This window comes from Marmota marmota, unplaced genomic scaffold (assembly GCF_001458135.2).
Source record: "Marmota marmota marmota unplaced genomic scaffold, marMar, whole genome shotgun sequence".
Classification (NCBI taxonomy): Eukaryota; Metazoa; Chordata; class Mammalia; order Rodentia; family Sciuridae; genus Marmota; species Marmota marmota.
In genome coordinates this window covers 12,092,538-12,119,654 of record NW_025999880.1, presented here as the reverse complement: position 1 = coordinate 12,119,654, position 27,117 = coordinate 12,092,538, and the positions used below count along the sequence as shown (strand labels likewise).

The 27,117-nt window shown below is 38.0% G+C and overlaps 1 protein-coding gene and 1 pseudogene across 1 annotated transcript in view; one reads left to right on the top strand and one right to left on the bottom strand.

The window, feature by feature from the left end:
- LOC107150469 (speckle type BTB/POZ protein) overlaps positions 1-25,382 on the bottom strand; it is a 79,547-nt gene extending 54,165 nt beyond the window's left edge. Inside the window, exon 1 of the mRNA XM_015495504.2 lies at positions 25,171-25,382. The gene's annotated coding sequence lies outside the window, so the exon portion shown is untranslated. The remainder of the gene's footprint in view (positions 1-25,170) is intronic.
- Positions 5,541-6,044, top strand: LOC107150741 (annotated as a pseudogene).
- Positions 25,383-27,117: the final 1,735 nt, after the last annotated feature.

Here is a 27,117-nt window from a genome sequence, read left to right as displayed (position 1 = left end):
CCCCCCAAACTGGTGCATAGGCCATTCCACAAGTATGGCTGTATGCTGGACTGGTAGTCAGTGACGGGTATGATCCAATTGCAGTGGTATCAACCTAAGACAGGAGGCTGACGCCTAGAGGTCAGTTTTTCCCATGACGGGTAAGAACCATATGGTGAATTGGACAACCTACCAGGCACCGTCCTTAAGCCACATTGCTTGTTGTTTAATTAATCAGAAGTGGGGAGATGCTGAGAGCCATTGCCAAGTAGGAATGACGCATTGCAATTTCTTTGTCAGCCTACTCCATGTTGCTTAGAGGAAGGACTCTCCATGGTGGACCCAGGTCATTTGCAGTGAGTTTGCATGAAAGGTGACCTTGCTCAAGGACCAGGGCAGATCCGGGTTTAGGGTGGATCAGGGTTTAGGGCGGATCGGGATTTAGGGCCGTTCCAGGTTTAAGGTGTACCCTGCTGGGAATAGGGCGTATCCTAGTGCCTCAGGCGTGCCTGCTCCTTGAGTTCCCTCGGGATTCAGAGAGTGTTTTGGGATTCAGAGCCCGGTGGAGAGTGTGGATTTTGCCCAGAACGTGTTTGTAGGGTGCTGGTGTGAGTTCGGGAATAAAGAATTGCTGTTTTAATCTACAAGGCTGTGAGTGGCTCGTGATTTTGTGCCCAGCCAGACTGCGGCAGCTAATGTTAAAATATCTTATTCAAGAGGAAATTTCCAAAAAAAAAAAACATTAAAACAAAACTCAGATTTGCATGGTAAAGTCATTCACAATTTGTTTGGAAAAAGAGTAGAATTAGTACTGTGCCTTTCAGTCTGAGGACTCTTCAGGTCCTTTCTTGCTTGCTTAAGTACTGATGATAAGTAAAAGAAAAACTGACAAAATAAAACTCAACACTTACTTATTTGCAAACATGGTCACAGTACTGTTGGAAAAGCCTAGATAATTTTGTTAAAATGAGGTTTTTGCCAGGCATTGTGATGTGCACTTATAATCCAAGAGACTGGGGAGGCTGAAGCAGGAGGATCACAAGTTGGAAGGCCAGCCCCAGGAAATTAGTAAGGTCCTAATAAGCAACTTAGTGACATTCTGTCTCAAAATAAAAAATGAAAAGAACTGGGAATGTGGTTCAGTGGTTAAGCAACCCTGGATTCAATCCCCAGTACCAAAAAGATAAAATTAAGTAAATAAAATAAAATGAGGTTTTTGCATTACAAAAAGACCTATCCATATATTGTTAAAGAGTGCAAAGAGTAGATCATCCACAAAATTCTGGGATAAAAACTCTAGATGCATTTTTTATTTTTTTTTTGGGGGGGGGGGCGGTGCTGGGAATTGAACCTAGGGCCTTGTGCATGTGAGGCAAGCACTCTACCAACTGAGCTATATCCTCGTTTATTTAAAATTTTACATACAGTAAAATTATACTTTCTGGTGTACAGTTCTGTGAATTAAAAAGAAAAGATTTCTACCAAGTCAAAAGCAGGGAAAACAAAATCTAAAAGGTTAAGCAAGGATTTACTGAAAAGAAATAATGGTCCTTTTCTTTTGATCCTGCCTTCTAGCCACTCTTCAATTATCATTTTATTGATTTCTATGCCTGCTTATCTCTTCTGTACCTCTTCTGTACCATAAACCAACTTTCTACTACTAAACATCTCAACACGGCTATCCCATAAACATATGAAACTCAACAAGTCCAAAATGATAGCCCTACTTCCTCCCACAACCTGATTATTTTTCCAATGATTCTATCATTCATTCAAGTATTCAAACTAGAAACCTAGGAGTCAGCCTCAATTCCCCACCCCGCTCCCTATACACTCTTCTACTTCCCATCCCACAATGCAGTCATCACATCTTACCAATTTTACCTCAGAAATACATCCCAAACCCATATTTCTCTTCATCCCACAACCACAAGCAGTCAAGTCTCTGACATTAGCACACTGCAGTATTACTTTAATTGCTATATTTTCTTTTTCTATTCCTACAAACAGAATGAACTATTTTTTGCTGACATCTTTTGAGTATGTTTTCTCTACCCAGAATGCCTCTCCCTCATCTTTGTAAACTCTGATCTCTCCAAATAGAATTAAATACTTCCTTCTCAATCTCCGTGTGTAGATTTCTTGCTGCTGTAATTATTTTTCTTTCCCACTAGACTGGGAGTCCCTGGAGTGCACTTGCTATGTTATATTAACCAAGGTAAGCCAGGTGTCTAGGAAGTGTCTTGCAAATAGTAAATGCTTGAAAAAAAAAATGAGTGATTCTAACACGATCCAGATGAAATGGCATCAAGGTTTTTATTTCTCTTAGATAAGATTCCATGCTTACCAATAAACTCACCCCCACCCAAGCCCCACTCTGCCCCACCATGCTGGGGACTAACAGGATCTCTGTGCATGGTAGGCACGCACTCAACCACTGAACTACATCCCCAGTCCCACCAAGTGATCTGTTCATTTGTATGGTACAGTATGTTTCCTAGCTGTAAAATCTCAGGAACATTACTTAAGAACCTTTCTGTGTCACAGACTCCTCATCTATAAAATACAGATGAGATTATCTTCCTCTTTAAGGTTATTCTAAAGATTAAATGAGTTCAATACAGGTAAAATGCTTAGAATAATGCCTGACACATGGTAACTTGCTCAGTAAATATTAGATATTCTTCCTTTTAAAGTAGTACCTTGACTCTAGAAAGGGAATGGACAGTAATGACATATTTTCTATGCCAAGGAAAAGACTACCTCTCAAAACATATTAATAAGGGCTGGGGTTGTGGCTCAGCAGTACAGCGCTCGCCTAGCACGTGCGAGGCACTGGGTTCGATCCTCAGCACCACATAAAAATAAATAAATAAAATAAAGGTATTGTGTCAACTACAACTAAAAAAATTTTTTTTAAATACATTAATAAAATGGCATTCTGTCAGCTCCTGTGAATTAGCTATTTTACCTGACACTAATCAATTCTAGTGACACTGAAGCAACTGAAGTTACCAACAAAACTGAAGAATGAAGCCTGAATTTTAAAGATCTCACCAAGTTAATGGCATCCTGAGACAGCCTGTCAGAAGAGCTAGTTGGTTACCTTGTGACACCTTACCTCAGTTCTCTTTAAAATGTACTATTTTGGTCAAAAGTAGTAAAATTTATTGAAAAGAATGTTACATTAGGAGAGAAATACACAAAGCATGCCATTAACTAGCTTTGATTATGTACTTTACAGAGAAAGTCCTTGAATTTAAGAAAGTACTAGTCAGTTCTCAATTATTCATATTAAGGGAGGTAAAAAGTGATATGAAAAATTCAAAACAGATAGTAAAAAGAAATCCTTAACACATTTTACTTTTGAATACACTGTCATTTCTTCTAAAGATTTACATCCAAATTATCTTTTGTCTGAACTTACAATAATTATTTACATAGTCTGGACATACGTTAAAGATATCATGGGACTGAACTGAACATAAAACAGGAAGCCAACCTGAGAAAATTTTGAGGGATAATTTACATGAGGATAATGTTAAAACTGACTATTATGTAATAATCCCTCTTGACCTCACAGCATCCTCTTGTGGCTCTTAGCCATAACATTCTTTCAACTGAATAACTGTCATTCAGAAATAAAAGATGAGAACTGAATTTCCAAAGGTGAATCAATCTAAATCTGCAAGGCCATTACAGAATCATTCAGTTGAGGATTTTGTTTCCACAGATATGGGGTTATATTTTACCTACAGAGCTAGAAGTGGGTACCAATCTGATCACAGGCCAACTTATTTCATAAAATCAAGATATTATTCTTCAACAGTTATGTAATAATCTCAGTGTCAGAAAAGGACTTCAGAGACTACCTTGCCTAAACTCTTTGATTTTATAGAAGACACTAAGATCCACAAAGTTGCAACATGTCTACTGAATTACATGGTAAAATAAATACGTATTATTGGAAAGTCTGTTATTTGAATAATTTACACATAAATAAATGACCCTTCAGGGGCTGGGGTTGTGGCTCAGCAGTAGAGCACTCACCTAGCATGTGTGAGGCACTGGGTTTGATCCTCAGCACCACGTAAAAATAAATAAATAAATAAATAACTGTATGAAAATAAATAAATAAATAAATACATAAATAAATGACCCTTTTCCTACATTTCTTGTAAAAAGTTACTTTAATATATCTAGTTTGCTTAAAATGAGGCCACATCTACACATCTGCTTTATCTTATAGTTCCATACTGCACAACTTAAGATGTTGTAAAAATAAAAGCAGTCAGGCACACCTGTAATCACAGAAGCTCAGGAGGCTGAAGCAGGACAATCAAAAGATTGAGGCCAGCCTCAGCAACTTAACAAGGCCCTAAGCAACTTAGTGAGACACTGTCTCAAAGTTAAAAAAAAAAAAAAAAATCAAAAGAGCTGGGGATGTGACTCAGCGGTAAAGCCCCTCCTGGGCTCAATCCTCAGTACAAAAAAAAAAAAATAAGAAAATATTAAAAAAATAAAATAAAAATAAAAGCAATCATCTGGGATCTAACTTCACTCCCATACATGCCTTTCCACTACATCATACATAAACTCTCCTCTTCACAATTAGCTGACTCTAACTTGTTGGTCAGCTCATTCATATTTCTATATCTCTTTCTCATTTATTCATACCCTCTGAAAGCCAAGAAGATCCTCCTACTTCTTATCTGAATACTATATTTCCAGATTCAGATCAAGCTCTACCCTGTACACTCTGAATTCCAATCATACTTACTGTCACCTTCTTAGCAGTTAATAATTATTACTTAGAACCCATGAGCTGACAACGAACATAGGATGCTCAGACTTATAATCCTTCGGTATATGTCTTTCTTTATCCCAAAATTCTTTTTTTTTTTTTGCAGAGGGGAGAGGATGCAGGGGAGTACTGGGATTGAACCCAGGGACACTCTACCACTTACCCATATCCCCAACCCTTTTTATTTTCTATTTTGAGACATGGTCTCACTAAATTGTGGAGTCACTAAATTGGCTTGAGTCATTGAGATTACAGGCATATGCCATAAGCTGGCCTTAAATTCTCTTGATGGATCTAATGAGACATAGGAATAAGTACTTTGAAAAAACACAATTTGTCAGATGGTAAGAACAGTTACTATAAGAATGTAACTTTTCCTTTATTAAAAAGTTCTTTCTGGGGCTTCTATAGCTAGTTGATAGAGTGCTTGCCTCATACGTGTGAGACCCTGGGTTCAATCCTCAGCACCACATAAAAATAAACAAAATAAAGATACTGTGTCAATGTATAACTTAAATAAATAAATAAATAAATAAATAATATCTAAGGAGTGAAGGCCTTATGTGGACTGGAGTGACTTGTACTTCACAGTTGCTGGGGCTACTGGGCTGGCCCACCTCTTCACTGTTTGAACAGGAGCAGATGAGGCACTAAAGCTACTTGAAGAATCTAACCCAAACTTCGATATTAAGCCAAATCATAAATTTATATCAACAATATGAATGACAAAATTAAGAAGAACTGAAGAGATCTCTATATGAGAGGGCAGGGCTCTGTTTAAGGAACTGAGCTCATCTACAAATGCTTTGAGACAGTTACAAAGATTTCCATTTTATGGTAAACCAATGTGAATCCAGTATGTAAAAACAGATTCTGATACGATATTTAAAATATGAGGCACTTTTTGCTGACAAAGAAAAGAAAAAAGCCAAAACTGGAACAGACTGCAACAACTGCAAACAAAAAGCCTGGTCGGGAAATTCCAAATTCAGCTAACACCCAAGGAAATTCAACACCAAATCCTCAGATTCCTGATTACCCTCAAAACTATATTTTATTCCTTAATAATTTACCAGAAGAGAAGAAGATGATGTTATCCATGCTGTTTAATCTGTTCCCTGGTTTTAAGGAAATACAGTCTGATACTTGGAAGGTATGACACTGCTTTTGTCAATTTTGAAAATGACAAGCAGGCTGGAGATGCCAGGGGTGGTTTAACATCACCCTATCCCATGCTATGATCAACTATGCCAAGAAATAACACTTGGGATAGTCATTTTTAATGGACTTGATGTTATCCACAGTGTTTGCTTTGATAACATTTAGTCAAGTCATTTTAATGGTTCAAGGTGGGGGATAAGTGAAAGTGAAATTTTTGCGAAGGACTTAAAAAAAATTCATCCACTCTTTCTTTAACCTTAGTGAACTAGGAAATACAAAGGCCTTAATTTTGTACAATAAACTTTTCTTTATATCCTATACAAAAAAAAAAATAAGGAATGATTAAGAAAAAAATGTAACATTGCACACTCTTTAACACAGTAGTGCCACTTCAGCAGTTAAGTCTAAGGAATCAATTTGACCAGCGTATATAGATTTATGTACAAGGCTATTCGTGACAGCATAATTTATCTAAACAAAAACTAGAGAAGTTCCACAATATGCACTTGGACAAATAAAATATGATGTCTCCATACAACAGATTCTATGTAGTCACTTTAAGAGATTTTTCTTTTTTTACTGGCATGAAAAAATACACTGATAAACAACACATGCAAATACACATTTAGAGAAATACCCAATAATATTCAGAAAAATGTTAACTATAATAAATTGTCTGGGGTTGGGGTTGTAGCTCAGTGGTAGAGTACTTGCCTATGTGAGGCACTGGGTTTGATCCTCAGCACCACATAAAAATAAAGATATTGTGTCCATCTATAACTAAAAAAATATTTATAAAAAGAAACTGCCTGGTTGTATTTGGGGCAATTTTTTTAACTTTTTTTCATTATATGTTTCTATTTTTTCCATGAATTATTTTATAATCAGAAAATGAAAACTTTTATTATGAAAAAATACAGTGTAAGTTTTTAAATTACATGCAGTTCTTTTTAAAGATCTGTACACAGTGTATTACTCCCATTTACTACAATCACCACCACTCAGAGTGCCACATTCGCTTATTGAGTTATAACCCCACTGGGCATGGTGGCACAGGCCTGTAATCCCAGTAGTTCAGGAGCCTGAGGCAGGAGGATCATGAGTTCAAAGTCAGCCTCAGCAAAAGCGAGGTGCTAAGCAACTCGGTAAGACCCTGTCTCCAATACAAAATAGGGCTAGGGATGTGGCTCAGTGATTTGAGTGCCCAAGTTTAATCCCCAGTACCAAAATAAAAAAAGTTATAACTACTAAAAAATATGTCAAAACTGATATGTAACTAAATTCCCTGTTGTCTTTATATTGTTTCTTCAAGCCAGAAATTTCTGAAATAATTTATGATAACTTTCACTGAAGGAAGTTTCTACTTTATGGAGAAGATATTTCCCTAAGTGGTAAACATGATAGACGGCAATGAGTCAAGTTATCACCAAGTCAAATTATATTCCAAATGTCAACCATCACCACCACCACATCATCACATATGACCAAGGTTCAGGGAACCACCACTGCTTTGGTACCTCTAGTCAACAGATTTAGAGTACTGGGGTGCCCAATACTTGGTAGTCTTTGGGTTTGGATTTCAATTTCATAAGTTTCCAGAGCCATTCCATTTCAGATGCTCATCCATACTCCAATTCCTCAGCAAGGATCTCTTGGACTTCCTCCACTTCCCAGATACTAACTTCTGGATTATGTCTGCATTTCTATCCCCCTACCAAGAGGAAGGGAAGAGTCAATATGAGAAAACAAAAAGTGTAAAAGTCCCAAGAGAAGACTTGAATGGATATACTAGAATAAAAAGGCAGTAAGCTTATATATGGCAACCAAAGGGAAACACTATTATGCAAGAAAAGGGCAAGGACCATACAATAGAAGGCCTAAGAAGTCATAATGAAGAGGGGATGTTGTCATTTTCATGAATCTTGCTGTTCCCATGGTGCATCAATTGTACATAAAAGTTTCATTTTCAACGTATGAAAATGAATTTCTAGAGCTGTTTCAAACTTCACCTCCCTTTCCCAAAATTCAGTATGAAAGATCCAACTGCTTGCCTGCTGGAGGGGGTCTCTGTCCTAAAGGGCAACACATCCAAAACCAAGTGCACTTTTTTCTCCACAGCAGCTCATTCTGACTGGTTTATATCTGCTAATAGACCCATCAATTCATCCAAGCTTGACATCTTGATGTTATCTTTATTTCCTTGCCTAATGCCCACCCCCACTGAATACAGGTTCCACAGATCCTTAAAATCCCCAACCTACTCCTTCATTTCCAGTTCCACTGACATTATCCTAGTTTATGCTAGCACCAATTATTCTTCTGATTACTGGAATAGGCTAGCTAGTTTACACACCTCCACTTCTTTCTCCATCAAATTTAGCCCATATGATGTCATTAAGACAATTTAAAGACCATCAATAAGCATATGATATACAAATTTATAACCGCAAGCTCTGCTTTCACTTGAAGCTCCACTCACAGATCTGCCTACTCAACATATTTATACTTAGCTTTATTCGTATCTAAAATTGAACTCCTGATTTCTGATCTTCCCTCCAAATCCCACACCTACTTCTCCCATTCCTCTTTATCTCCCACCCCCATCTCAGTAAGTGACACCTCTACCCATCCAGTTGTTTTGAGCCAGAAACCTGGGAGTCATTCTTGACACTTTTCTTTTCCTCAATCCCCACATTCAATCTATAATTAATTCTTTAACATACTTCTCAAATATATCTACTTTTCTCCATCTCTTACCTCCTGAGTCCCACCAGCAGTTTCTAATTTAAGTGGTATGAGTGCAGCCCAGGTATGAGTTTTTAAAGCTCCACAGGTGATTCTAACAGGATTTGGACTTCACTGTTATATAGGAGCCGGACGTTCATGAATTTCTTTGACTTAATATCTACTACTTTCCCCTTGTTCACTTAACTCTAGCTATACTGGACTTGCTGGTTCCTTGAACAGGCCAGGCTTATACATGCCTCATGGCTTTTGCCCTCGATAAGGCCTCTACCTAGAGTGCTAGTTCACTCCTCCTCTTTCTACAGACCTTTACTCAAACATTACCTTTGTAGTGATTTTGAAAGGCCTTCCTTCACTATTCTACCTAACAATGCAACTCCTACTCCCACCCAGTATTTCCTATCAATTTATCTTCTTGGGACTTGTGATCACATACCACATACTTTATTGAATCCTATTTGCTGCCTGAATATGAGCTCCATGAGAGAGGGATTTTGTCTGCTTTGTGCTTTAACTATATTCCCAGGACCCAGAACAGCATCTGGTACCTAGTAGGAACTCAATATTTAATGTCTCAGCAAGCTTTCTCTGGCTCCCCAAATTAAATTTAATCTCCCCCCATTATCCTACTAGTAATTTATCCCATTCCTTCATACCATTTATAATTTATAGTTGTGTTTATTTGCTGAAACTCCTCTCCTAAATTGCAAATTCTGAGTAGAAATTTTCTGTTTGGGTGGCCATTATATATACCTTGGCTCATGCTTACATGGTACAGAATAACTATTCAAAAACTAGTCAATAATCAATAAATAAATGAAGTAAAAAAATTTTCTGAAAGTACACTGCTATCATGAACCCAGGGGAGCTTTACCACTAAGCTATACCTCCAGACCTTTTAATTTTGAGACAGGGTCTTGCTAAATTTCAAGGCTGGCCTCCAACTTGAGATCCTCCTGTTTCAGCCTCCCAAGTCCCTGGGATTACACGCATATACCACCATGCCCAACTCAAAAATTTCCAATGTCCCCCATGGTTTACCACATTAAACCCAAGTGCCTGGCAATAGTAGAAAACCTTCCATGTTCTCAGCCAATTTACTCTTCAGTCTTATCTCTCATAATCCCATATATCTTTTGCCTCAGCCATACTACACTCATGATTTCCAGTACAAACCCTCTACTAACAAACATAGAAATTCCCTACCTCCACATTTTTGCTTATGACATACCTTCTTCCTGAATTCCCTTCTCCATCTCTGCCAATCAAAATTCTAACCTTCAAAATACCTATTGTTCAAAACCCAGGGTAAATCAACCTTCACAGAGACTTTCCTCTCACCCCAGCTTTCTAAATTCAGTGATTTCTTCTTCTAAACACCAAATAAATAATGCTGGTTTAATGCTCCACTGTTTCAGAACATACCTTCTTTAACGCCTTTTGCCTAGTCACTAATAGATATTCACTGAAATGAAGTCAGTTAACAACACTACTCCCTTATCTGTGACAAAACATAACTTAAATAGTTGGAAGGAAGTGGGGGCTGTTTCTCTTTAGCAAGACCCTTTAATGACCAAAAGGTATAATAAAGCTGGTATGGTGGACTCCCAGCCTTTCCTTTCAGGACTTTTCTTCTTTTATGTGTTTTCTGAAAAGGTATTACTTTCCTAAACACAATTTTTAGAGAAATTTTTCTCAAATGCAATTTAAAAAAATATACTTAAGGGGTTGGGGTTGTGGCTCAGCGGTAGAGCGCTTGACTAGCAAGTAGAGGGCTCTGGGTTCAATCCTCAGCACCACATAAAAATAAAATAAATAAAGGTATTGTGTTCAACTACAACTAAAAAATAAATATTAAAATATATATATTATATATAATTGTCAGCTATGGTGGCATGTTCCTCTATGTCCCAGCTACTTGGAAGGCTGAGATAGGAGGATCGTGTGAGCTCGGAGTTCAAGACCAACCTGGGCAACATAATAAGACCCTGTCAGAGAGAAAGGGGTGGGAGGGGGAAGGAAGGAAGAAAGAGGCAGACAGGAAAATGTTAAACTCTATGCACTACTACATACCACAAATTTTATGTTTATTAAGACAGTTTATTCTAATATTATTATAGACTTGAAAGACTACCTGGTTGAAAATCTTAAAACTCTGGTGTTTGAAAACATTAATTCCTAGGGATGCATTTCTATTCAATTTGACATTTCAAGATTTTTATGCTCTTTAAAAATATTCCATTCATTTTGACATATTAAGTGTGCTAAGTGATTTCACTAGCAAGTCAGTAAAATTACATTATGAGGGACTGGGGTTGTGGCTCAACGGTAGACCACTCGCCTAGCACATGCAAGGACCTGGGTTCGATCCTCAGCACCACATAAAAATAATAAATAAATAAAATAAAGGTATTGTGTCCAACTACAACTAAAAAATAAATATATTTTTTAATTACGTTATGAAATGCTTGTTATATCTAAGTACAGACCTTTTCTCCCCACCACATCCTCTCCTAAGGCTATAAGTTCTCAGAATATGCCCCAAAGATCCCTGAAATTCCCTTTTAAAAGGTCTGTTAAGTCAAAAATATTTTATAGTAATACTAAAAAAACTTGCCTTTTTTTGATTGTTCAAACTGCACTAGAATCACCACCATGCATAGGTGATGGGGGGGGGGGGGNGTAATAAAAATTATTTTATCAAATCTGAACCTTTGAATATAGGTCTTTTAAATATTCTGTGTAATGAAAGAAAGCACTTCACAGGATACTCAAGCACAATAATTTCAAAAAAGCACTTAAGACTGGGTTATCAGCTCAATTGGTCACTTTTTTTATGGAACGCTACTTTTTCTTGGAACAAAGAACAAACTGGTTATTCAGACAAGAATATTTAGCAGACATTTTCTGGAAAATGGAGTCTGCCACATAAAGAAAAACAACTGACAGTTTTTGTTGCCAATGATAAAACCCGAGCTTTAATGAAAAAATTTACAATTTTAGAAAACTTACAGTTGCCTGACATCTTCCCAAAACCAGCAAACTTTTCTCATGAAATGGAATGGTAATATTAACTAATGTGAGCTTTTAAAATACTGCATTGTGGGGCTGGGGCTGTAGCTCTGTGGCAGAACACTTGCCTACCATGTGTGAGGCACTGGGTTCGATCCTTAGCACCATATAAAAGTAAATAAAATTAAATAACATAAATAAATAAATAATATTGCATTGTGAAATGTTTAAACATATGGAAGATCTGCTTAACTCCTAAATTTCCTAAATGATCAATGCCTACTATTATAAAATCATGTATGGGTAAAAGATCCATTTAGCCATGCACTTGTAGTCCCAGCTACTCAAGAGGCTGAGGCAGGAGGTTTACTTGAGCTCAGCAGTTTGGGGCTGGCCTGGGCAACATAGTGAGATCCCACTTCTGAAAAAATTAAATAAATAATGCATTCAAACACAAGACTAATGAATTTGAATTTAACAATAACATGATACAATTTCAGATTCCACAATGTAACTTAACTTATAAGAAACACTTGTCAACTTTTGGTATGGTATCAGAGAATGTACACAACTGTCTGAAAATGCTAACAAACAACAACAAAAAAAACTTCTCCCTTTTTCAACTATACTTTGAGGCCATATTTTCTTCATATACTTTTTACATATCCTCTGAAGTCATATTTCTTATACTTCAATCAAAACCACCTATCACATCAGACTGAATCTAAAAGCAGATATGAGAATCGAGTGGTATTCCATTAAGCTGGATATTTAAGAGATTTGCAAAAATGAAAAAGTGCCACCACCCTTTTCACTCATTTTTTGAAGTTATTTTTCATAAGAATATTACATTAATGAGATGGGTTTATTGTTATTTTTAAATAATAATTATTCTGTAAACGTTTTCCATCTCAATTTCTACTTTGATAAAAATCAACAGATATAATCCAAACAAAAGCTCTTTTTTTTTTGATACCGGGGATTGAACTAAAGGGCATGTTACCACTGAGCTACAACCCCAGTCCTTTTTATTTTTAGACAGGGGCTGGTCTTGTGGTCTTGAACTTGTAATCCTCCTGCCTTCGCACCCAAAGTTACTAGGATTACAGGCATATGCCGCCACACCCAGCTTAGTGTACTCAATTTTTAAGAGTGTAAACAGTCCTATGAGACCAACAATGTTTGAGATCCCTGCTTCAAGAAAATCTGTCTCTGAGTCTAGCCAACCCCCAAATTGCTGTATGTACCAAATCTACCTCTCCCCTTCCACAACTGGGGTGAACCTGGAGGAAATCATGTCTTAGTTTGACCAAATTAGATCTCCCTCAAGAATCTGAATACAGTCTCATAGAAACTAAAGTTTATTTATAGCAGAGAACAAGACTCCATCAGCTCTTATTGCTGAAGTCTATGGAACTGTTTTTGTTCCAGCTCTTTTGAAAATCTGGTTGGTCAACTTTGCCTTGCATTCTACAATTATTATTTCCTTTTGATAAATCTTTTTATATGAGCTAGTTTAAATAGGTTCCATTTTCTTAAGATCAAGAAAGCTTTAACATCATAAACCTCAATACCAAACTGTTTTATTTGGTGTCTTCCATTTGAAGAATCATATTCCTAAATAAAAATGAAAATCACTCCAACAAAATTAAAAATTGAGTGGAAACTGTAGGCTCATTCAGAACAAATAATCAGTTGCTAATTAGATAAGGCAAGCCTATTTTTTTATGTGAATATATTTAGATAGCAAATGGCTTCATTAAAATGTACCAATCTGACAAAGTTTTTTAGGGAGCTTGATAAACAGAAAAACAAAAGGTACTGAGTTTTGCTCTACCAAGTAAGAACAATTATTATAAAATTCTGATAATTAAGGCAGCACCCAGCACAATAAAGCAAACAGACTAATGGTACAGAATAGAGGCAAAACACATGCAAGCGCTTTTATGTATGGAAACATATAAGTGGCATTACAAAGTAGAACGAAGCAGATGGACACCGAATACATGATGCTGGGTCACTGGATTATCCTTATGAAAAATAAAAAGAAAAGAAATTTAGAACCATACTTCAGGGTTAACCTCACAGGGGAAAAAAAAAAAAGTTTTGATTCCTACTTCACACTGAACATCAAAATTAATTTCAGGGGGCTGGGGTTGTGGCTCAGTGATAGAGTGCTTGCCTAGCATGTGGGAGGCACTGGGTTCAATTCTCAGCACTGCACATAAATAAATAAAATAAAGGTTCATTGACAACTAAAAAGTCTTTTTAAAAATTAATTAATTAATTAATTCCAGGTAGATTAGGGGTTAAAATGTGAAAAGCAAAACTCTTAATTTTTTTGGTAGTGCTGGGGATTGAACCCAGGGCCTTGTGCATGCAAGGCAAGCACTCTACCAACTGAGCTATATCCCCAGACCATCTAAAACTTTTTAGAAGAAAATGTTACCTCAGTAGAATGGAGTATTCCTTCATCAAGACACAAAAAACACAAGCCATAAAAAGAAAACATTAAAAAAAGCCATAAAAAGAAATTAATCATGCTAAAACTTAAAACTCAACTTTAATAATAAAGACAAAATTAAAACACACCCATTAGGATGGCTACTAAAAAACAACAACAAAAAAATGTTAGTGAGGATGTACAGAACTTGAAACTTGTGCACTGTTGGAGGGAGGGAAAGTAAAATGGGGCAACCACTGTGGAAGATAGAGCGGAGTTTCCTTTAAAAATTACAAATAAGGGCTGGGGATGTGGCTCAAGTGGTAGTGCGCTCACCTAGCATGTGTGAGGCACTGGGTTCGATTCTCAGCACCACATAAAAATAAAATATTGTGTCCACCTAAAACTAATATTAAAAAAAAAAAATTACAAATAAGCCAGTGCCAGATGCCTGTGATCCCAGCAATTTGGGAGTCTGAGACAAGAGGATTGAAAGTTTGAGGTCAGCCTCTGCTGAGAGCCACGTCTGAGTCTGTATGGCCCCTGGCATTTTGCCAACAGTATTGATTGACAGGCGAGACATTACTATCCGCCTCTGCCGAACCTTTTGAATTCTCACACTATTTTGGAGTTCTCGTGGGGATTTCCGGGGATTCCCCAAGAGTTCCCATTGGTTGGGGAAGTGCAGGAGGAGGGATTTCCGGGAGAGATATTTCCGGCTGGGGGATCCTGGACCAGCCGCGTGGCGTTCGGGAGGATTCCCCGGGAGCTGTGTGAAGTGTTTTCCTGCAGTTCAAAAATAAAGTTTGTTCCAGCTTCAGTGGCTCGTGATTTGTGCCCAGCCAGACTGCGGCAATTGGTGGCCCGTACGGGGAGCCCCAGGACACTCAGGGGTAAGTGACGAAAAAAAAGCTGCCCGTCCATAGATAGGACGGGAGCAAATCTGCTCGTCCCTAGACAGATAGGGCGAGAGGAAAAATGGCCATTTTAAGAAGATGGAGAAGATTGATATAGTATGTTTGTGTCTTGTTTTGTCTCAGTGTATTATATTGTCTTTGTGATGAAAATATGGAAGGGGTGAGAAGTAAATTACTAAGGAAAGAAGGCACCCCAGTGGAACCAAGAATAGTTAGGGCATGTGTTGATAAGAGCCCAGGAACTCTAGTCAGAAAGAAAAAGAAAGTTCAGAAGAAGAAGGATTATCAGGAAAAAAGTTGCAGCAAAAGGCTATTACTAAATACTTTTCGTTACCGGAGGGTGCGTGAAGCGGAGAGGCGGCTGCAAGCAGGTCACAGCGCAGCAAGGATTTTCCAAGAGGCAGCGGCGACTGGCCCTTCCCCACCTCCTGGCCAGGGAGCTGGCTCTTCCACTGCCCCGCCCAAATCTAGACCTGACCTGGAGGCACAGTCTCGCAGGCTCTTGCTCCCTGTGCCCAGTAGCAGTTTCAGTCCGGGACACTCCCCAGGGCCATCTGGGGCTGCCCAGGCACTACAGCCAGCAGAAGACGCTACTGGCGTCCCTGATGTTTGGTCATTTCCAAGGCCAGTAACTACAATGGTTCTCCCACACCTGGAAGCTAATGAGTAATGAGCACCATTAAGGCTTACTTAAATGTAAAAAACCTTGAGATAATGTACTAAATTGTTCAGAAGGTTGTTTTCTTAGTGGAATGCTACAGGATTTTCTTTAGCATCTTTGCAAGAGTTCCTGCCTTCGTCCCAGTGCCGGTGAGGACGAGGATGGAAAAATTTCCAGTGTTGCTGAAATCCGGATGAAACTTCGGCTGAAAAACGGACGAGACTTCGGAGCTGTTGCTGTTTCTGCTGCTACAGCTTAGGCTAGCTGCCTGAAGAACTTACCTGGACTGTGATTTAAGCTAGCTGCCTGCAGAACTTACCTGGACTGTGATTTACCGGGACTGTGAGTTAATCTATTGAAACACTGCTTTACCTGGACTGAGACAACAAACTGTAATCTACAACAAATTGTAACTTTGCTAACGGTGTCATTGCTGGTATAATTTTTCCAAGGGCTTCTTGCATGGAGCCATCAAGTGGCTTGGTATTGTGGAATTTTGTATCCTCCCCTTTTGCTTATAGCAGATTATTTATGGTGTTTGTGTAAAAACCACTATGGTCATTATTTAAATTAAACAAAAGGGGGAAATGTTAGAGTTCGTAAACAAGTCTGGATGGTGCCTGGCAAAATGCCAGAGGGAGTGGTTTGAGAAGTAACAAAAGCGAGCCATTAAGTGTGGAGATTCCTTATTGGTTGACTGATGTATCTAGTTTATGCTAATTAGATAAGCTATGTGGAATGTATAAATACTGCTCCTGTCCTGCAATAAACGGCTCCTACTCCTGCTGTATCAACATATACAAGTTATTCATCACCCCCCAGCTATTTTGCCCAGCCAGCTGGCCTGCGGCAAGCCTCAACAATGTTAGGCCCTAAGCAACTTAGTGAGACCCTGTCTCAAAATTAAAAAATAAATAAAAGGGCTGGGGATGTAGCTCAGTGATAAAACACCTCTGGTACCAAAAAGTTAAAATTAAAAATAGAACCTAGTACCAAAAAGTTAAAATTAAAAATAGAATCATCATATATTCTAGAAATTTTAAGACTGGGTATATACTCAAAAGAATTAAAAGGAGGGTCTTGAGGAGATATTGTAAATCCATGTTCACAGTAGCATTACTCACAACAAAAGCTGGAAACAACCAAATGTTTACCAACTGATGAATGAATAAACAATATATGGTGTACAAATACAATGGGATATCGATTAGTCTTTAAAAGAAAGGTAATTTTGATACATACTACAATACAGATGAATTTTTAAAAAAAATTTTTTTTTAGTTGTAGTTGGACACAATACCTTTACTTTGTTTTATTTTTATGTGGTGCGGGGGATTGAACCCAGTGCCTCACAAATGCTAGGCAAGCGCTCTACCACTGAGCCACAACCCTGTCCCAACACAGATGAATTTTGAGGATAGTATGTTAAGTGAAAAAAGTCACCAAAAAGACAAATTCTGTATGATCCCACTTATTGTGGCACCTAGAGTGGTCAAATTCCTAAAGATGGAAAGTAGAGGGGTGGATATTGTTTAGCATTTCAGTATTACAAGATGAAAAAGTTCTAGACACTGTTGAACAACATTGTGAATGTACTTCAACTACAGAATTGTACACTTTAAAGTGGTTATGTTGGAAATATAATAAAAATGTTTATTATTATGCATAATAACAAAAAATTAGAAATATCTTAAAACGTTTACTAGCAGGAAATGGATAAATGGTTAACACAATACATTCATACAGTAAAATACCATACAGCAATTAAAATTAACTCCAGTTATATATAAACCAAGTAAATCTCAAAAACCATATTAAACACAAATATTAAAGAATGATAATCAGAATTATAGGGTGCACACTGAATTGTAGCAAAGCTAGAATTTGATAAAAACCAAATTCAGAAAAGTGTTAAGTCTTTTTTAATATTTAATACATATTTTTTCTATTCCTTCACAGCACTTTAATTAATTATTTTTAAAAATATCTTTTATTTTTTTATATGGTGCTGAGGATCTAACCTAGGGCCTCACACGTGCTAGGCGAGAGCTCTACTGCTGAGCCACAACCCTAGCCTTAATTAATTTATTTTTCCCACATTTTTTATTTGCGCATTATGGTTGTACATCATGATGGGATTTGTTGTTACATATTCATACATGCACACAATATAACAATATAATTTGGACACTGTCACTCCCCAGCACATCATGCCTCAGGATGTGTTACTTTTTTTGGTGGGGGAAGGTACTAGGGATTGAACTCAGGGGCACTGGACCATTGAGCCACATTCTAAGTCCTTTTCTGTTTTTTATTTAGAGACAGGGTCTCACTGAGTTGCTTAGCGCCTCACTTTTACTGAGGCTGGCTTTGAACTCAAGATCCTCCTGCCTCAGCCTCTGGAGTCATTGGGATTACAGGCATGTGCCACTGTTTAACACATTTTATATTTTAAAAATTAAGACAGCACAAATGATGTTCTGCATTAAAAAGATCATTTCTATTTACAGCAAACTTTATGTGGCTTACCTATTTCTAAATATCAAGTAAAGGATTATATAAATCTCAATTTAAGGAGAAAATGATTACACACATATTTTTCCCCTTACAAATAAATAAACAGGCAGACAGGAGAAACCAGAGGCTTTAGAAAACTACTCCAGGCCCTTCTCTGATGTAAATGGCGCCACAGCATGAAGATTTATGCCAACAGCTTCATAGCAAGAAACATCCAAGAGCAAAGGTCTTCCTAGCCAAACAAGAGTTATTGTTTGAATATTTAATTCCCACTCTATTTTTTTTTATTGGTTGCTCAAAACATTACAACGATCTTGACATATCATATTTCATACATTTGATTCAAGTGGGGTATGAATTCTTATTTTTACCACGTGTACAGATTGCAGGATCACATTGGTTATACCCACTCTAAGGTCTGTACCCAGGTATCCCAAAGCTGCCTTGACCAGCTCTGCCATACAGAGCACTTGGGCAACTCCTTGCCAATCCTGACAGTAATTTTATGAATGACAGCCTCTACATTCCCTAAAGAGTCTGTAAGGATTTTTTTTTTTTTCCTGATATGGAGGGATTAAAAAAACAAAAGTAAAAAAAGGGCTGAAAATGTGGCTTAGTGATACAGTATTTGCCTTTCATGCATGAGGTCCTGGGTTCAATTCCTGGCACTGAGTGAAGGTGGGGGGGAAAGAAGCTACTAGATCTTACTATTAAATGTGTCAGCATAGCCATGCCTTATAAATACAAGAAACAGGTGTGCTTCTCTGAATACACAACCAGAATTAATATGGAGCCAGTAATGTTATGAAACCAGGTTGAAGATAAATAACCTTGTAAATATGACAAGAGAGTAAAAAAGAAATTGAGAAATGAATTTTAGATAAGTATCAGAATACTGTTATTATCTGACTTTGAGTAACTTGAAATCAGTAAGACAAAACTCAAAATACCACTCTACATGGGAAAAATTTAATAAGACTCTTTTTTTTTTTTTTTTTTTTTTTTTACTAAGGCAGGAATTAGTCTAGCCCCTGAAACCAGCTTTAGAATGCAGTTCTGTTCTTTCATTTGTATTAACCTTCATTAGCATGGTGAATTTCAGAAAACACTGCAGATGCACTGACATTTTTCCTGAGTCTATACAGTACACAAAAGAAATTCACAGGATTCAGCATTGTTCCAGACCCAGAGTTAGGACAATTGGATATCAGGGTTCACGACCTAGCTGAAGTTATTCCCTAATTAAGAACAATTTGTCTTACTCCTTTTTTATGATGAAAATCTAATGATAATGGGAAAAAAATGTGTTATTACAGCATAATCTTACATAATACTCCAACCATGTAAGAAATGTATGTAAATGAAGAAAACAGAAGAAAAATATATGCATGCATATACATACGAAGATGTTTTTATACAACAATGAAAATGCCACACCCCCAACAAAACTTATAAATACAAATTTCAGTCTTTCATTCTGTGTACTTTTCATCTCAGAAAAAAGCAGGGTTGCTCATGAGGAAAAAAAAAAAAATCCCCATGTCCTTTCTAGCTAAACTTTTAGGTGGGGCGGAAAGCACCACTATCTTCGAGAGAGACACTACCTGTCTTTTACAAAGAATATTTAAGAGAGCAGAGCCTGGTGGCACATGTTTCTAATCCCTGCTACTTGAAAGGCTAAGGCAAGAAAATCACAAGTTCCAGACTAGCCTCAGAAACTCAGACCTGTCTCAAAATAAAAAAGTAAAAATAAAAAGGATGGAGATGTAGCTCAATGGTAGAATGGCCCTGGGTTCAATCTCCAGTACAGGGGGTGGAAAAGAATATTCAATATTTAAGACAAAGAAGCTGTGAGTTCTAAAATCTAGAATCCAGCAATGCCAGTGGCACAGAAGTAAAACACTAAGTCCACCGGGTTAAATAAAGGCACCTTCAGTTTTGAGAATTTGGTTCCAGAAGCTCCATAAGGGAGACGAAAAACCTAATTTATTGAAAGGGAAGATGTATAAAGGTAGAGTGAGGGTTTCACATCTGGGACAGGAAAAATACAAAGTGAGCCAGGAACAACTTATGCCAGAAAGCAAGGAAGCACTCACACACTGAGCTGAAAGGGCTCCCACAGGCCAAATATGGAACATCTTGTGCATCACAAAGATTGTAATTGTTGGTAGAACACAATAAATTAAAAACCATGAGTTCATGATGATACTAAAAGAGAGAAAAGGAAAATTCATTTACCACCATTAAAGCTGACCATCTCCCTTCTTAGAAAAGTGTTGAAAGAATTAAGAAATTCTCTTTTTAGTAGAAATTATCATTTATTCCAAAGCGATGAGAAAAATCTTCATTGAAGACTGAAAACCAATCTAAAACCAATGTAAAAAGGTCTAGTACAATTAGATATCACCATTTTGTAACAACCAGTGAATTAACTGATTCAGGCAAGGACCATCCTTTTAAAGGATGCAGGAGAAGTATTAACAGTATGGTGCCAGAGGGGCACCTCTCTACAGATTACTTGCTAATTACAAAGTGAAAAACATCTTTACCATGAAGAGATCTGTTATTTATCACCTGAAACACAAATGATCAAACTTAACATTATTCATTACAGGGCTATGACATTAATGTATTTCCTAATATGATGCCATGAGGAACAGAACAACATCTGAGAAGTATTTTTTACCAAAAATCTTTAATGATAATGTAATCAAGCCTTTAGTCTTAATACCAGTTCATAGGTAACACAGGGATAAAGAAATTAAATAGTTAAGAAACAACTGGAAAATTCCAGAAGTGGTATATGCTACAACATAAATGATCTTGTTTCTTAAAGACAACAACAAAAAAACCCATGTTGTGTGGTTTCTAAACTTTTCTGTATTTTTAAGACTAGAGAGACATGTTTGAAAGAAAATAAATAAACAGCTAAAAAAAAAAAAAGTGTCATGTTCAAGGCAACTGGGAAAAATCTGAAAGAAACTGAATATCAGCATTACTATTAACTGCCTGAACTGTAACAAGTACTGTAAGGACAATTAAATAGAACAATGTATTTCAAGGAGATACATCTAAAGTATTTAAGTTTAAAGTCATGATATCTGCAGTACAAAAATGTACATATTATGTATCTAAACACATATGTACATATATAGATAGATAAAGCAAGTATAGCAGAAATGTGAACAACAGCTAAATCAAAGTGATGGGCATAAAGATGTTATCTATACTATTCTTTCCATTTTTCTGTATATTTAATTTTTACTTAAACAGTTGTAGAAAAAAGGGTAAAAAGGTTCAAAATGCACTTCTTCCAATAAGTCCTCCTGAGCAAATTCTCCTATACCTTTGATCACTTCCTTGCAAGATTGTTTCAGCACAAAGTCCAATATAATCCTATTCACATCCTATTTTCTAACTGTCCTCTTATATTTCATATATTCAGTAGATCTGGTTTCCTAGTAAGACTATAAGTTCCAAACACAGACATCTTTTCATTCTTTTCTATTTCTTCATGGCTTATACTGAAGTAATCTGTAATCAGCAGACTTTTAAAAGTGCAAATACCAACATTCTACCTGGGACAGTAGGCACTCAGTAAAGCACCTTAACTAACTGGTTCTTCAAGAGAACAGCAATTCATTTGGATAATCAATCTCACATCACAGCTATCAAAAGGATATCACAAAACATCACTTACAGGTTTAAGAGTTTCACATAAAGAAACTAGCATCTGTATACAACTAGACATATGATAAATTGTGCTCTATATGTGTAATATGAATTGTAATGCATTGTGCTATCATATATAACAAATTAGAATAAAAAATAATAAAAAAAAAAGAAACTAGCATCTAAGAGTTAAGAGAAGAAATTAGAATACAGGTCTTATATGCCTCCCTAGCACTGTCAAGGATGTGGCAGTTATCCAGATACATGGCCTCATTCTCATGGCATTATTTTTCAGTTGCACAATTTCTTCTACCATCCTTGATCTTTACAACAGTGACTGTGGGCTGGTGTTGTAGCTCAGTGGTACAGCACTTGCCTTGCACACATGAGGCCCTGGGTTTGCTCCTCAGCACCACATAAAATAAATAAATAAACAAACAAACAAATAAATAAAAATATTGTGTCCATCTACAACTAAAAAAAAAATTTAAAAAAGAAAAAAACAGTGACTGTATTTGTTCACAACTCCTTTGTGTAATGAAGCATAACAAGCTACATAATTAACTTTAAAATCATAAAGAATACACAAAAGATTAAAAATTTTGATAACACAGTACTGGTGAGGAAACAGGCAGACTTGCACTGTTGCACATACAACCTCTATAGAAAGCAATTTAGCAATATCTAAGGTTAAAAATGCACACACACATTGATCTATCACTTCTCTAGGAATTTAATCAAATATCCAAGTACATATAAAAAATTAATTGTAGCTCTAGAAACAAATGTCCAATAGTAAGAATTGGCTGAAATACCTCTATAAAAATGCAATACCTGCCATCTTTCAAAAACAAGGAGATACTGCATATACTGTATGAAACGATCACCAAGACAAAACTAAGTGAAAAGGAAAATTTCAGAATAACAGGTACAGTATCTATCATTGTGTAAAACAAAAACCAACCAACCAACCAACCAACCAAAGTACAGGCATATGTACTTATAAACTGCACAGACTCTCTCTGGAAGGATAAACAAGATACTGACTATGGGGAGGGTCACTAGATGGACAGGAGGATGGCGCTAAAAAGCTTTTCACTCTCTTTGTGTACTTTCTGAATTTTATTTCATATATATGTACATGTATTACCCATATTGTTTTAAAGAGTGATTTTTTTAAACAAGGCTCTACACCAATACAAATTACTTAACAATACTTATCTTAATCCTAAAAGCATTTCATGCCTTTGTACCATCAAAGTTTTAAACAAAGCTTCAATGAATTCAACTAGATGAAACGTTTCCAGATAAGAACAAAGCATCCCAGATGACAGAAGCCTACTGAGAAGACAGAATTTATTACCTCACTTCTAGATTTTGCCAGAACCTTGATCCAAGTCTGGATCATGGGTGACATAAGTATTTCCAACTACAAAACTAGTCACTATACAGATTGCTCCAAAAGGAGAAATCATCAAAGTACCAAATGGATACCAACTACTCGGATCCTAAGTGTGGGGCTGTCACAATAACATATACTTCTCAGCATGAGGGGAAAAAAGGTGAGTCTCTAGCTCTTTCCCAGCACATAGAATGATATATGTACCCCAAATCCCTTGTAGTTTCTCTTATTTCATCTCTTGGCTCCAACAGTAATATGGCAACAGGAAATGACACAAAAGACAGCTGAACCACATAAGACCAGGGTTAAATGGGGAAGTGGAAAAAAAAACACACACACATACATTACATATTTATACACACATACATACTTTAAGGCCTCAAAACACGAGATCCTAGATTTAAGAATGGGGAGACTTTGAGAAAAGAATATTAAAGGAAAAGACTAGAAAGGCTTACTTTCCGTTTCCATTTATCCACTTAGGAGACAAGTTTGGCAGGATAACTGAAAAACAGAAAATGTCCCTTCCTTCCCCTTTGTGCTCCCCCCACAATTTAGCTATTCATTTCAACACTCTTCGGCAAAGTCTTCTGCTAAGAAAGAGTTTATCTTTTCCTTCTGATGGCAGAGGTAAGATGCAGCCAACTATCCAAGAAAGTCATAACACAGGAGCAAATTAAAGGACCAAATATAACAAGCCAACTGAAACCCAGGTCCTAGTTCACTGGAACATTATTGTACCTTAAAATTCTTTATTTTAAATTGTTTTTGTGATTTTCCAATGAGAAAGAAAACATCTTACTCATTATTTAAAATTAAAACTTTCACTGGACAAATTATTGTTCATCAAGTGTTTCAGACTGTCTTTGTTTTCATGTGATGGTCACAGGGCATTAATAATGTACAGCTAAAACAAAAGCTCTAAGGAAGATCTTTGACCCCCCCCCCCCCAAAAAAAAAAAAAGAGGCAAACAGGTCACACAAAGTAGGAGGCCTGGTAACTGAGAATCCTTAAGTCTTGATTTACATTAACCTAAGCTTTTGTGCGTGCTCTTCAGCCCTTCCTTACCTAGTTCTGTGAGGGTAATTAAGAATTTTACTAAAAGGAATTCCCCCTCCATTTCTTTTAGCAAAGCTATCAAAATCCCCCGCCAGAATAAATGGGTTGGGACACCTACTCCTAAATTTAGGGAAAGTTTACACTAAAGATACAACATGAGTAGAGGAAAAGTAATCTTACAACCAGAAGTTGCAGTGGTAGTTTCAAAGGAAGGGTCAGCATGGGTCATATTGGCTGTGGGCGGCGTGTTAGTCTGGGAGTCTCTAGGGCAACACCAGATGCGAATAGTGCTTTGTCCTTAAGCCACTCACATAATTTAAATTCTCCCTCTCAGATACTAGCAACAGGCTCACTATTGGGCAGCAAGTCTAGCCCATTGCCTGGGAAGAAGGCGGGCGCGTGGTGAAGGGGCTCTTTATCCCGCAGGTCCCTGCAACACAGTCATGCGCATGCGCCCCAAGGGCAGCGAACAGGCACCCCGAGCTCGTTCACACTCGCGCATGCGCAATCACCCATCTCGCCGCAGGCGACAGCTCACTATTTGGCAAGGGGGATGGGGCTGGGAAATGATGGGGGGGCTGAAGGCAGGGGGCGCGTTTGTGTCTTCTGAATGCTTGGGATAGGGAGAAGAGACGGTTGACTAGGTGCTGGTATTCATAGGCCAAGTAACCAAGGAGTAGGAAATGGGGCAGAGAATATGTGTGTGGGGGAGTAATGGGGTTAGTCACGTCTTAAGGGAGGCGCCCCCCCACCCGGCAGGATAACCCCCTCCCTCGACACTCCTCCCCCCCACTCACCTGAGAGCGGCGGCGACAGCTGCTGGTCCCCGTCCCCNCGCCTCATACTGTCCGCAACATCTGGGACCTGCGGGACCGCCGATACACAAATACACACACTCCGAGCGCGCGCACTCACACACACACACACACACACCACACACACACACACCACACTCACACACACACACACACACACACACACACACCGACACACACCGGCCGGAGCGTCCTGGCGTCAGCACGTCGACGCAGCGAGCGCGTACCCGCCGGGCCCCACCCCACGCGGCCTCCTCCCCTCTGTTCCCCTCCCCTCCTCTTCCTCCTCTCCCTCTCCTCCCTCCCCTCCCTGGGCTCTCCTGCCCCTCCTCTCTCTTCCTCAAGACTCCGCCTACCTTCCCTGGTGCGCATGCGTCCCGGGGCCTCGCCAGGGCACGGGAATTTAAGGAGAAGGTGGGGCCTGAGTAGAAAGAGGCGGGAACTTGGAGGGGGTCGCGTGTAAGGTGCAGGAGGCCGCGCGGAGGTGCGAGGACCCGATGGAAGAGCACCAAGTCGAGGGACGGAGTGGGCGATATAATATTAAAGGCATTTCACAATGAAAACCTATGTTTGAAAGCAGTTTATGGACTACCAATGACTTTTACATGTATTCACTCATTTTTTTTTAAACCAACTCAGTAAAATATTTTTTGGACTTTATCTCAATGATAGAGACTTTTAAAAATATCTTTTAAAATTTAGCATTTCGAAACAAAACCAAGAAGGACCGTTCTTTCTGGGGAAGGCAGGGTATGTAGGTGGCCTAACTAACTGAAAGGAAGTTGATTCAGTTGACATTTGTGGTCTTGGACACCTGGATCCCCAGTTTGCCTCACATTTTAGCTCCCAAGGACCATCACTAATTCCTGGGTTGAGTAAAAGAAAGTCTCGCAGCATCTTGGCCCTGCAAGGGGGAAAAATAATCTCTGTATGGGAGTAATAATGTCAGTAATGGGATATATTTTATTGCTATGATTCTTTTCCTTAGCTTAAATCTTAAAAAATTATTCTTACTGAATCAAACCAAATAATCCTGCATTGCCTCTTCTGTACTGAGATAGTATCATAACACACTCTCTCTCTCTCTCTCTCTCTCTCTCTCTCTCTCTCTCTCTCTCTCCCAGAGCATAGGATGAAAGAGATCAACCTGTGGTCGTTGGGTAACAGTGTGGGCCCTGTCTGGGGAACAACTTCTGGGAGTCCTGCTGCCTTTCAGGCCTATGGGAGAGTCTCCAGGAGACAGTGCTTACTGTCTCCTGCCACATGCGTGCTGGCATCAGTTGGCTGGTGAGCCTGTTCAGCAGGGAAGGCTGGCAGCCCAGGAGCAAAGCCACAGGAGTTTGGAGAGAAACCTCTAATAGTGCCAGGCTGTCTTTTACTTTTAGCTACAAAAGTAGACCCAGTAATCCCACATCTTAAAACTTCCTAGGAATCATGGACAAAATACTCCAAACTCCTAGAGCTTACACAAACCTCATTTCAGCCAAAATGATCCAAAAGATGGAGATCTCAAATTCTACAATGATGTGGTTAGTGTTCTGCTCCACTTAAAAACAAAGAGAGCTTTTGTCATGTGTATTAGGCTGACACTTGAAACTTTTCAATTAGATTACACTAATCTTATTAATTTTTTTAAGATTTCATTTATCATTATCAACAAACATTCATTCATTCCTCTAGCTAAAGCCAGCAAAGTTTTTGGTCCCTGTGAAAATTCAGAAAGGCCCAGAGGTAACTCAGTAATAACCAGTTACAATTGGCTTCTCATGTCACTGAGACTGTTCAGTTACCTATACTCTTAACCAGAGATCACAGGGAGGCAGGGAAGAAAGAAAAGGGTAGTCCTTGGAGAAAGGAGCATGGTGGTGGGTATCAATGCAGAAAGAGGTAAAATGAAAACACTGACAACCTGCTTTAGCTTTCTCACAA